Below are 14,620 nucleotides of genomic sequence, written 5' to 3'. Positions count from 1 at the left end.
TCTCCCTTGCATATGACACATGGCGATTTAGGCCTCGTCAGTGCTGTGTGTGGATTTCTATTAGACGAGACTTGTTTGCTCCCAGTCGCTTTTGGCTCTTTCTTCTTCTTTTCCTTCTTCTCCTTAGGAACTTGGTTTTTTGTTTTACCAGTTCCGTCAAGCGAAGAGGAAGGAGGAGAGGAAGAATTAGAGGAAGTAGAAGGCTGGTGGGCAACTCTGGACTGGTCTAACTGTTGATTCGATTGTTCAGGAATAGTGGTGTTCTGAACGACATTGGTTGAGAAGAGCTAGACCGGCAAGCCAATTGTCAGTCCTGGAAGCGACAATGTGGCCATATGGGGTGCACCAACATCTCCCCAAGAGGAGAAGGGACTAGGATTTCCACCAAGGGGAATTCCTTGGTTGGTGTGCTCCATTTTCTCAACCTAAAGATCAACGCATGAAAGAGGGTGATTGTCCCGTTTAAAATAAATTTTTAACGACGCTTTAGACACAACTTGCTTTTTCAGTTTTAAAGAGTCGAGAAAAAGCTAAAGATGACTCTAGTCTCCTTCGATGTTTTAACGAGCCCGAAGTGACAAATGCTCGGATGGACTTTTTCCGTTATAGAGTCTGAAAAAGGCCAAAAGGAACTGCTCTGGAGTTCTAGGTAGAGGGTGTGCCAAACTTTTCGCAAAACCACAGAATACTTTTTAATGTATGGGCGGTCAATCTTCCTGAATGCTGTATTCAGTGCATTGCGATCAGTAGGGCGGCCGACACGGCTTCCTAAGGATAAAGTTTTTATGCCTATAGGGGTCTCCCAATATATACTCGACGGTACGTGGGAGCACAATCCGTACTAGCGCTATCGTCCCTCAGGAGGAATCACCCACCATCAGTGACATCGACAATCACTAGGCTTTACGACGCCGGAACACGTCTCTAGCCTAGACTTCTATGTTGTGCGTTAAGTTATAAAGCGTTGTTAAGTTCATTCAATTTATTTTAGGTTGATCTTTCTTAGAAGTTTGCCTTTTTGGATCACCACGAGATGTATGATACAATTCCTAAATGCAGTCTAAAGATGATAAGCAAGCTTTTCTATCTTTTCAACAATGAAAATCCTAGCTACAAAGGGAAAAGGAAGACACAAACTTTTCTCAAAGAGCATAGAGCACACTGTAATGCACTTTTCCCTAAATCAAAGCAGCAAACTATCAAAATGCAAATGCACAAATGCATGTATTTCTTTTCGCTTTCTTAATATTGATGCCTAAAAAGAAAGCTGTTGTACAAATTTGAATTCGATTTCAAGTGAAAACATAAACAAGTTCCTTTTTCAAAATCAAAAAGACGATTACGACACTTTATGATTTACTTGTTTTGACACTAGAAATGCATAAATTCAAACCAAACGACAAAAGTAAAAGCTCAATCAACTGTGAACAGCAAACAAACTCACTCCTAAGATCAAAACGACACTTACGACAGGTCTAGATCTAAGGTCGACAGTATGACTGGTTTACTTTTGTAATGGGAAACTGCAAATGATGTAACAAATACACAAAGAACAAATACAGTTTCTTTATACAACTGAGGCGGAATTGAGGCAAAGAAAAGGGGTTTCAGATAGGTACACTGACTGATAACAGGCTGCAAAAAACAGAGATAAAACTGAGCAAAAGGAAGCAGGGAACCACAGCTGCACAAGGCAAGGGCTAATCAACGCACCCTCAGCACAGAGGATTTGACATTCAGCGCAGGTAACCTTCACGGGACCTGCGTTGAAATGCAGAACCTCTTCACAGAGTCTGCGCTCAAGCAGAAACGAGAGTTGTTTCTGGGTTCTGGGTTACGGTTTGCAGAATCAACAGTTTTTGGTCGGATAAAAGCTATCAATTAGGTACAATTAGGAGGATGATTTATAGGAGGACTAAGATCTATCACAAAGGGATGTTAGAGCACTTGTGGATCAATTTGTTCAGATCATAAAAACAGGCCCAGTGAGTGGACTAGAGTGGCAGATCTCTACTTTGCATTTGAAAATGGAAAATGCATTTCGATTCGGCACTCCTGGGTTTATGAGAAGAACAAGAATAGAAACACAAATAAACCAACAAGATACGATCCCCAGTGGAGTCACCAATTTGTTGTTGGGAAAAGTATCCAATTCGGAATGCCCCTATCCCACTCTAAGAGGTGATAGTGCCTTAGCAACAAACAGGTAAACTTATTCGAGTATTCTTCTTTATGGAATGTAAATGAGGAAGAAGGATCTAACTAACCTGTGTCTTTCGCTAGTTTGCTGATCCAACTGCTCCTCTCTTCAGTAGCTCCCAGCTCCCAGCTCTCTCACTGGCCCAGCTTCACAGAATTCCTGCAAGATCACAAGAGAGAGAAAACTACAAGAAGATACAGGTATGCATTCATAAAAAACTCAAGATCAGATTAAGCTAAACATGTAAGCATAGCAAAACATCATTGATATACAACATGTAGGAGAAACTCAAATAGTTTATTGATAGAGTAATAAAGTCCAAGAGGAGATACAACCAAGTGAGGCCCGATCCAGCATCTACCTCCCAGCAATGGAATCCCTTCCTCTCCTCCAACAAAGCATAAATCACCCAATGTACTAATCTCAATCTCAAACCAACAACAATTCTCTGCAAATACAAATTCCAGCCTCCTGAACCTCTGGGTGAGAGATCCATATATAGATGTGAGCAGAGAGGATGAGTCAGCTCATGTTTTGACTTGTGGCTTCTCTCTGTCAGTTCTTGCTTCCACTTGGAGGTTGAGAACCTCTTACTCATCACTAGTCGAATTCATTGAGGCAAGTGTCATTTGAGGAAGATTCTGGAAGCTTCCATGGTCTTTCCACCTCGTTGAATGAACTTGCCATTTGTCATTTCCTGCTCAGCGCACCCTGGTAGTGCTTCTACCTGTGTTGCAGTGCACCTAGCCAGTGCAATCTCTGCATTTCAGCGCAGATAGCTAGTGGAGCCTCTGAATTGATCCTGAATTGACTGTTTTTGAGTGGTTTTTGGTGGAGAACTTCTGGGAGAAGCTGTCATTGGTTGACCTTGTTCATTTAGGAGCTGTAACAACATCTTTAGGGACTTTGGATCCCTTGAATTATGGACATTTCATGCTTATAGCTGTAAGGCACAAAAATGTCTATAACATTGACACGCGACAATCTTTGGTGATTCATCCTGTTTTACTAATATAATGAAAGGGAACCATATACCCATGCATTGTGATACATAGTATCCCTTTTTCATCAAACGTCAAAAATTTTCATTATTTTCTATATTGATGATCTCAGTCCAACTTTTAAACTCTGGACCAGTAAAAGAGTCTGGCATCATATACAAATTATCCAATGCAAGACATGCTGACTTTCTCACATTTGCGTATTCCGCAATATACATTGTGCGATTCTAAGACATTTTCACAAGGACATTCATTTCATGTAGCATAGGAAGAATTCCAGCCAATGTCAATAATGTCTCTATATTAGTCAGTCGAGAAAGAAGATCTTGAACTTTGTCTACATTATAGCGATTTTCATACATCAACCCTACCAAAGATTTGAAATAACTAAATAGTCTTTGAGCTGGTCCATTTAATGAGATCCATCTTGTATCAACATCTTTTAGTAGTTTTTTCCATCCGTAATACCATCTACAAATTGTTGAAACTCTAAATATCATTTGGGACTACGAGAAAAGTATGCATGAGTCTCACGTACAAGATCTTCAACTTTTGAAACTGATGGAAACTTGCTTACTATTTTAAATGCAAGATTCATCCTATGAGCCATACAACGAATATTAAGCATATATGGTGAAGTTGATAGTTGTAGCCTAACACAAATGCCATTCCTTTGTCCTTGCATTACCATTGCTCCATCTGCTCCAACACATACTAACTTTTTTGCAATCATTAATTGATCCATACCATTTTCCTTCAATCCATTAAGAACAAGTTCATAAATATTTTCAGCTGTAGAAGTCTCTCTCATCCTATTAATCCCAAGTAGATAGGAATGCCTAATATGGTCATTAACCATATAAATTCTCATGCAAATCCATGAATTATTATCTATAGCCGTAACCTCATCTAAAGACAATGCCAGAAACCTATCATTTGCAATCTTATCTTCCAAATCATCCTTTTCTACTTGAGCTAGATATCCTGCCCATCCCCAACCACTGATTACAGACCAATGAGAAGATGGAAAGTTTGGCACTTGAAGAAAAGATAGAAATTTCATGTGATCTGGATAATCTGTCATAGGACGAACTTTAGATAAGATGTGAAATACAGTGCTCAATTGTATCATCTTGGATAACAAACTTCTTTCCATCATCTTTTCAAATAGAGATATGATGGTTCCTCTGCCTGCCTCAAGTTTCCTCTTACTTATTAAATATTTTTTATATTCTTCTGCATATTCAACATGTCGACATTCCTCAGAAGATTTCCATCTAACAATAGATTTATCTTTACCATTTACAATTTTCTTTTCATACACCTTTCCTACATGCTTTTGTACTGTATCTAGCTTCATCTGAAATTTCACTACCTTTTGAGTTTTCCAACTACATGCAATACATCTAACTTGTCGGAAAACCTCGTTCTCATTTGTAGGAGGTATTTCTTCAATAAATGGAAAACTTGAGACCCAATTTTCTTGGAATCGTCTCCCAATGTTCCACTGGCCTCTTTTCCTTTTCCGCGAATAGATTGTGTCACTTTCCAAGGAAAAATATTTAACATTTTCATCACCAATTTCTGTTGAAACTCCATTTATCTCACCCTGACCACTTGAGGAACCTATAATTTCATCCATCGTATGGATATGAAATGCATTTCCATAAGAGTTAACCTCTCTCTCAGTAACAGATTGTTCAAAGAAGCTTGAATCATGAAGATAATGTGTATTTTTGGATGGAGCCTTTGAAAGTATGATAATACATATGTTTGCCTTGATGGTTTCTTCCCATGATTATATTTTGACATCTCACTGAATATTCCACAAGTAAAATTTCAAATCGATCTGCAAACCTGCATCAACAGTTTCCAAGCGTTGAGATATGCTTCATATAAATTCACTTGTTCATAGAAAATAGAATTGTACTTTGCAAAAGAATTGTTGAGTCAACATTGAAAGAACATATATCAGAAATTGAATTTTGAGGCAAAATGGAATTTCACAAAAATGATTTAAAAATGATAATGGGAAACTATTAAATTTTAAGACATAAAATATAATAATTCATTTGTATAACATTGAAACAACATCACTTATGCGATCGGAACAAAAAATGTCTCAGGATGGAGAACGAAATAGGTTTTTTCTCCCTGGCTTCTGCTCAAATGGCACCGCCACGAGGCTGGGGTTCCTTACTGTGACATGCAAGGACGGTGGCTAAGGCAAAAATTCCTTTCGAAGTGGACCGAGTAATGGATGGGGTAGTATTGTGCCATTTCAAGTGGATTTTTCTCTATCTTTACCTTGACGGAAGACCAGGGAGCTCCTCGGTGACAGGGGTTTTGATCCTATTGCAGAAACACTTGTTTTTTCTCCCGGGACAGATTCTTGGATCATTAATGGTGTGGAGTTAGGGTTCTTGTTCTTGGTCCATGATGTTTTTCTATAGAATGGGCATCTTGGGGTTGTTGCCTCTGCTTCCCACAAGGGAGTTCGGGCCTAGGTTGCTCTTGTTCTGGTAGCAGTTTTTGTTAAAGGCATATGCAGGGTCATTTCTGGGTGGGTTTCTCTGGGAAGGAAAATCTGTCTCGGCTTAGCGATGGTCAAGTCACAGGCTCCCTGACTTCGGTTCAATCAAAGCCCTGGGAAAGGCATACTCGAAACAGTCTTGCCCTATGGTTTCAAGGATGGTTTTGGAACTAAGAGGCTAGTAAGTACCCCTTGCTTTCAAATTTTCATAAAGCCCCTATTGGGACATCACTTATATTCTGGGTAAATAAAGCAGACGTTGTGATGATTATGAAACAATGCATCACACAAAAAATTGGATTACCTATGAACAAACAAAATTTGTTATACAGAGGTAGTATATTACAAGATAATCATCTCTTGCAAGATTATCATATCCTATCAGATTCCATTAATAATCCTCAATCTGAGGCTCAAGAGAGGAGCGACGACACCCAATAAACCCAAAAATGCAAGTGGGGGAGGGGGAAGTAGCTCTGCGAAAGACACAGGAACAAAGCAGAAACCTGCAACTGGGAGAAAATCATTCAAGAATATACTTCAAAGGAAAAAATCAGTCACAGAACCAACAAACAGGTAGGGACTACCACAAACCCATACATAGTGGAGCAACTAAACAACACCCCAAAACTAAACTTAGACATGCCAGAAACATATGAGTATTGCACCTCTTTTGAATCCCAAGCCATTATATTCCATTTCAACTGCTTCTTGCCAAAACCAGTAGAACCTTTCCATTGGATTCTTACTAACTGGTCGATAGAGTGCGAAATACATATCTATTCTAAAGGATTTTTTATTGTCTCATTGATAGAAAAAATGGCTACTGTGGAACTATTTTCGACCTTTCTAGGGCTTTAAATGATGAGTTTTCCTTCTAATCATGTGTTCTAATAGGTCCACCTCCATGATTCCCACATACCAACTCAAGACATAAGAAGGCACATCAAGGTAGGGAGTTACCGGCCACCAAGGGGAAGTCAACAGCCACAAAACCAAGCACCATCAACATGTAGCTAAGAAGACTTACCATGCCCATCCAACATTGAGGATATAGGATACACTTTTACACTTCATCCCACATGGCCTTACAAGGCTATAAATTGCACACAATTGGGCTTATGAACGGCATGGTATAAAGTTTAGGAGTAGCCTTGTTTGAAGGGGTACATCGCTCACAAGCTCTAGTAAACTATCACTTTTCAATCTTAGTTAATTGGAGTATTGAGTTGAAGATTTTTGTTGTTCAAGTTTCATCATAATTTGTCAAATAGCATTGCCAAACCTTTAGGGTATTTTACAAGCATAGATCCATCTTAACCCCATATCTATTAAGCATGGAGAAGAATCAAAAGTACCCACATGAAAACTCTCATTACTTAGAAGATCCAAGATTAAGATGGATCTATGCTAGTTTTTTCCTTTTCTTACATCAACCTTATTTTTTTTTTACATTAGACTCGAACATATAATTCTTGTTCCATTTTAATTTATTAGAATTACACACATTATCTGACAAATCTCTTGCCCTTGGGCTCTTGGTGCAGCCACTTTCAATCTTAGTCAAGGGTTTGACAGGATTTTTGCGAAGCAAGTTGCATCATAATACATTAAGTAGCATTACCAAAACCTCAAAATGTTCTTCTACTAGCATAGGTCCATCTTAACCCAATATCTATTAAGCACTAAGAGGAATAAAAAAACAGGTGCAAACCTTTCCCTACTTAAACAATTTGAGGTTAAGATGGATCTAAGCTAATTTCTTATTTTTTTAGTTATTTTATTACATCAACATTTTCTTTTCATTTCACATTAGACTTGAAAATCAATTTTTTTTCCATCAGCTCTTCCAACAAAGGTTGTAGAGTGAAACTCTCTTCAATCTTGGTCAAACAGAGTATTGAGTTCAAGGGCCTTTTTGCAGCTCAAGTTTCATAATTATGTGTCTTGGAATCACCAAAACTTCAAGATGCTTTTCTATTATGAATGAATGATCTGTCATCATGTAAGCCATCTATACTATAGTAGACATATTCCAACATTGATTTTGTTTGGATAGCAATTTCAATTACAATCAGCAAAGATATGTCCTTGCGATATCTAGAGTTATGTAAGAAGTGGCTTCATTCTTCATAGATTGTGTTTCCATCATCCACAATTCCAAGTGAAGTCACCAAAATTTCAAGATGTTTTTTCTATTATGAATGAATGATTTGTCATCATGTAAGCCATCTATACTATAGTAGACATATTCCAACATTGCTTTTGTTTGGATCGCAGTTTCAATTACAATCACCGAAGATATGTCCTTGAGATATCTACAATTATGTAAGAAGCTGCTTCATTATTCATAGATATTGGTGTTTCCATCATCCACAATTTCAAGTGAAGCATAAGTGCATGTAGTAATTAGGGATAGAAAAATGTTAAAAATGATAGTATCAAAAAAAAGAAAAAGACCAGAAACTCACATCATTAAATGATGGCATCCCAACTTCTTAAGATTGGACACAAGTTGAAAGGTTATAAGAAACAATAAGCATGTTTGAGATTTCAATAATGAACAGACTATGCACTATGCACTCCCTTTATCAAAGACTATGCATACATATTTAATATAGTTTTCATGAAACCACTAGCACATCATTGCCATTATCATCAATTATCGTTCTGTGGTTTAATATGTTCAGTGAGTCGTTAAAACTACAATTCCTTAAATATGTGATGCCATGTTGTACTGAAGCAAATCACTGAAATAATTTCACAATGGAGTCACCTCAGACCTGACAACTGCTGATATTTACATGAACAGAGTAACAACTGCCCTTCACAAATAACTTAATAAGTTAATGGAACAGTACTTCATATATACATTAAATTAGTTGACTATATAGTGTATACACAATGAATCTGAAACTTAACACAGCACACTACAGGACTGATTCCTATTCATTTTTTACTCAACAGTATCACAGTATTTCATGTTTGCTCTGTAATTCATGTTATGACCATCAGAAAAAACAGGGAAATATACAAACTACCACCTTGAATAGAGATACAAGACCGCCCAGACAGACTATGCACTCCCTTTATCAAAGACTATGCATACATATTTAATATAGTTTTCATGAAACCACTAGCACATCATTGCCATTATCATCAATTATCGTTCTGCGGTTTAATATGTTCAGTGAGTCGTTAAAACTACAATTCCTTAAATATGTGATTCCATGTTGTACTGAAGCAAATCACTGAAATAATTTCACAATGGAGTCACCTCAAACCTGACAACTGCCCTTCACAAATAACTTAATAAGTTAATGGAACAATACTTCATATATACATTAAATTAGTTGACTACATAGTGTATACACAATGAATCTGAAACTCAACACAACACACTACAGGACTGATTCCTATTCATTTTTTACTCAACAATATCACAATATTTCATGTTTGCTCTGTAATTCATGTTATGACCAAGAGAAAAAAAACAGGGAAATATACAAACTACCACCTTGAATAGAGATACAAGACCGCCTAGACATACTATGCACTCCCTTTATCAAAGACTATGCATACATATTTAATATAGTTTTCATGAAATCACTAGCACATTATTGCCACTCTTAGTGAAGTAGAAGCGAGAACATTAAATTTAACCTGCCCTATCATGAATCTATACGAACGCATATGCGTGCCTTGGAAAACCAATGCATATAAAGGGAAGAATGGCAACAAACTTGAAGAAAAACAAGGAATATGAAGCCAAATTACCCTGATTCAAAATCCGGCTACCGATGGGAAGGACCTGCATAAAGGGGCCTAATTTCTGGCACTCAGCCAACAATTCTGTTAAGTATCGGCTACCGTTGTTGCTGCTGCAGTGGCATGAGACGTTCGGATCCAAGAAACCATGGATACCAAAACAAGAGAATAATTAGTGGATTGAAAATTCAAGAATATTACAGTCAAAACAGAAATTGCTACTGCTCACATCGAAAATAGCACTGCCAATATAGAAACTACTGCTCCTCGCACCGAAACTAGAAAATTAGGATTTGTGAACTATGATTGAAAACCCTATTTCAATTTTTTTTATACAGGATGAATTCATGAAAACAGGGAGCCATATACACCATGAATCCGGAATTCGTGAAAACAGGGGGCTGAATCCATGAAAACAGGGAGCTGCCCTCCATTTGAAAACAAATTAACCTCCGTCCTCCATTTGAAAACAAATCTAACCTCCCAGGACCAAATTGACCCTCACAAACCACTCCCAAACCAGAAAAACCAAACTGTAAATCAGAAATATGGTGATTTTAATCTCCCAAACTAGGGGCAAATATCAAAATTTGGCAATTTTAAGGGAATACAATTTCCCAAAACCAGTGAATTGGGCCAAATGAAGGTTCGGTTAGTTTATCTGCCCATTTTTTATTTTGGGCTAAAATAAAAAAATGAATTATCTTTTAAATAAAATTGGGGCTAACTATATGAAAAGGGTTTTTAACAAAAAATTCGCCCTCTTAAAATGTAAAAACCCTCAAATTTTGCCTTTGGGCTATAATTCGCCCCTAAAATCAACCATGGAGGAATTCACGAGAAATAAATAAATAAAAATTTACATGACATGTTAAAGATAGTGAAATCGATGAAGGTATACATTGTTGGGAATCACGATTGTCGTTAGACCAAAATCTGCAGGTGTTAGTCAACGATCGCATCGCCAACGATAAGGATCCACAAGAGGTGGTTAGTACATGTCGTGAAACACACATGTAGCATTGGTTTATCCAATGTCCAACAATATCCCCCATAACGTGACTCGTGTGTGTATCGAACTCATGACCTATGCTCTGATACCAGTTGTTGGGAATCACGTGTGTCGTTAGACCAAAACTTGCAGGTGTTAGTCAATGATCGCATTGCTAGAGATAAGGATCCACGAGAGGCGGTTATTCCATGTCTCGAAACACATAAGGAGCATTGTTTTATCCAATGTCCAACATACATATCTAACTATAGTGTGGTAAGATTAACTTTGGTGAACCACATGACGTGATGGGCAGAGTACGAGACATATGTTTGGTGTCAAATGCAGACATTGTTTATGTTCCTACAATATTTCCCAAGACACATGAAAATGGTTAGATATCATCTTTCAAAGGTCAAGTATGACACATATGAAGAATCTACACAGTTGTGTGAAGAAATCGTAGCCAACATTGCAAATAACATTGTAAGTATGCTTATTTATATTTTGTGTTATGCATTATTGTAGGGATTATTAATTTTTTTTATAAATTATTGATCATTGACATATTGTATTTTGTTTGATAGGATTTTGCTGAGATTTTTTCAATCATGTTGGATGGTATTTATTATCTAGAGCCAAATATTATGAATGTGATTAGCAGTTTCCACACAAAGACAGAAGAAGAAAAGACAAGGAAGCAAAGAGAAATAACTCATGACACTACAATAGTATATATAGAGGATCAGTGAAAAATCACTAAGGTGGGTCAATCTAGTAAAGCTAAAGATGTTTCTTTTGAAGATGTGGAAGTTGATGTTGAATTTGAAGCTGAAAAATATGTTATCATTAGTGAGGAGATTAGAACTATTGTTCAAAAGGAGAAAAGTAATAAAACACCAAAAAGAAAAATGTATGTATATATCTCTCTTCTAGTTGATGATGAAGAGATTTTTTATCTAGAAGAAGATACGTTAACTGGTAAGAAGAAGAAATCAAAAGTTGTTCAATCTGTAAAAATCATGGGCAACAATGACGATCAAAGTGAAAGCTCTAAAGGCAATAGAGAAATCATAACACTAGGTGTTGATTTAGAGGACAACATTATTAAAAAAAATGTCATTCGAGATCACTTGATGAAGAATAAATTAATTAATGGTGGAAAAATATTTCATGTTAATGTCGGCCAGTTCTATAGGCCAAATAAAGGACAATATCAATATCAAATTAGAAAGACACATCACCTACATTTCCATAATTTGAAAACATTGTTTAAGTGTAATTCATATGCACATGTGGTGGATTATGTGGTTTTGTTGATCCAAATCAAGTTCCCAACAAAGAGACATTTGAGAGGACACGATGTTTTGAATACAAATATTATGTAATTGGAGGGAACCATTTAACATAGGCTAAATGACAATTGATCGAAGAATATCCCAATAACTCTCTTTTTGAAACTGTGTAATGCATCATTTATGCTAGTTTAATATAAACATAAGAAAAGTTATTAGCATGGGATCATAATGCAAATAATGAGTATAGAATGTTTATGACTTTCATCCAAAAGATCAAATTTATTCAAAATGAATTTGTAGAAAAATGTGGTGGGGATAAGACAAAAGTCAATCTAAGCTTTCAGAAGGAATGTTGTATGGAAACATGTTATCAAATTGAGGATAAAATCAATTCAAAAGGTGGCAAAGTAAATTCACATTTATTCATAGGCATGAATAACATTCCAGCTGGCATTTAAAACTAGGGAGATATGGGCATGGATTGATGAGATTTTTGACATGTGGGAGAATATTTCCATAAAAAATCAGATGGTTAAAAAGCCTAAACCCATAATATGTACCAACAGTAAGACACATCTTGAAATGAAGCAACTTCCAAATGATATGTTTATCACACCTTGGAGAACAAGCAGTGAAGGATGACAAACTAGTCAAATCAATATGATGTCATGTGAAGTCAACTGAATTATCATTGAACGAAATGTGCTCGAAATTTCAAAAGTAAGTATGTTGAATTATTTTTACTTTTCTTGGATTATAATTTTCTTTTAAATATAACATATTGTTGTTGGTAGTATTTGTTATACATATCACTATATTAACAATTTTTACTTTATTTATTTAGCCATAAAATTTATATGAAAATATAAGAACATATGGTTAAAATGTTGAATGACGAGAGTTGGGATGATGTTGTACGCAATTACCTAGAATCAAGTTCTACAACAACACTTAAATATTTTTATCTTACATTCAAAAAGGTATGTTGATTTTTACATTCATTTTATTCATATGTAAACTATTTTTATTTTATTACTTATACATATATTTGTTTATTTCATTAAATATGTCGAAGAAGGATGTAGATGGAGTACCAAACACTTTAAAAAGTTTTGTTGAAAAAAATAAGGTGGAAAAGGAGGATGAGAAAGAAACGTCTTAGGAATGTTGAATTTGATCCTACTCTTACTCATTTCATTTGGAATGGGCTCGACACTATCCAATATCAAATAATACAAGGTGATTGTGAAGACATTGCAAATTCATACCTAAAAGGGAATATGCCCTAGTTATTGCAGATATTCCTCGTGGTTTTAATTTCCCACGCTTTGGATATAATGGTGAGTCTTATACTTATCAAGTTTTTAATAAAGTGGTTACGACCTTTCAAGAAGTCACAACATCACCACTTTAGAGATTTGTGACATTTAATTCAGATACACAATTTGCAATGTTATTAACAAGCTACAAGGGAAAAACAAACTCAAGGATGAAGGTTACATGGTAAGACATTGAAATTGTATGTTTAATTAATATTAAAAAAACATATTTATGTACAAGTTAATTGATATTTTACTATGTCATGTTACAGACAAAAGTCAAATCTCATTTCTTCCAGAGATCAGCCAATTATAAGTGATTGTGATTTCATCCATGTTGAATGTTGTTCAAAAGATGATAGTTATAAGCCTATTCTTCTGAATCGAGTATATGGAAAGATTCATAGCCAAATAATGGATCATGATGTTGTCGTAAGAAAACTAACATATGAGGATTAGGATGCAAAAGGAGAGATAGTTAACATTTATAAAAAACCTCAAACATTGATTAACTATCTTATAGATTTATGTTCAAATCAAGGAGATTGGGTTTTGGATTTATTCTCAGGTTTAGGTAAGTTTTATTATATAAAATTGAATTTTAATATTTTCTTTTTTAGTTTTTATGTGTTTATCCTAATTTACTTAATTTTGTGTTTTATTTAATTAATTTACTAGCGTGTTGCCTACAAAAATGAAGAGATAGTATTGCCATTGAAAAAGACTCACTACAATGCAATTTTATTCAATAAAGAATTAATGCTCTTCAATTTTTTCCAGATGCAATGCAAGAAGTTGGTTTGAGGAAATCAGATTTTAATGAATCACGTGTGGCTAAAAAGTAAAAAGAACCTCAACCACCATTATATGGAATAATTGGAAAATGGCACTTTGGGAGATTTGCAAACATCAAAGATCCATTAGAAGAGGAAATGACCAAACTGAAGCAGAAAATATTGTGGAAGAAGACAATAATGAAGTTGCTCTAGAAGATGATGAACATGTATTATATGATATCGTTGATTCAGTTTAAGTTATGCTTACAAATCAAGCTCAATCTTGAGAGTCATTCATTAGTTTTATTTGTAATGTTTTGACTTTGAAATTTAATGAGAAGATTGAGTATTTGATTATTTTTGCTATATGTTTAATATTTGTATTATCTGATTTTAACTTTAATTTTTATGTGAATTATTAATTTTTGTAAAAAAAAATGTAATTACTATTAATTTTTGGCTTAAAATTCATAAACAAATATTATTTTTTAAAGTTTTTTGGTTAAGATTTTCCCATTAAAATTGTTTAGTTGACATGTTTAACAAAAAGTCTCAAAATGTGCATTTTTTTCATTATATTTATATTGAATATGTGTATTTTTTTTGTCAAATGTTTAAAAGTATTGTTTTTTTAGTTACAATTATTTTATGTGCATTGAAATATTAATTAACAATACATAAACATATAGAAAATTCTAACTTTAAAATATGACCATTTTTTTTTTTTTTTTTTA

The sequence above is a fragment of the Pinus tabuliformis genome, chromosome 2_2 (genome assembly GCF_031772625.1).
Source record: "Pinus tabuliformis cultivar Carrire ecotype Pingquan chromosome 2_2, CPIR1, whole genome shotgun sequence".
Lineage (NCBI taxonomy): Eukaryota > Viridiplantae > Streptophyta > Pinopsida > Pinales > Pinaceae > Pinus > Pinus tabuliformis.
Note: the sequence above shows the minus strand (reverse complement) of the source record.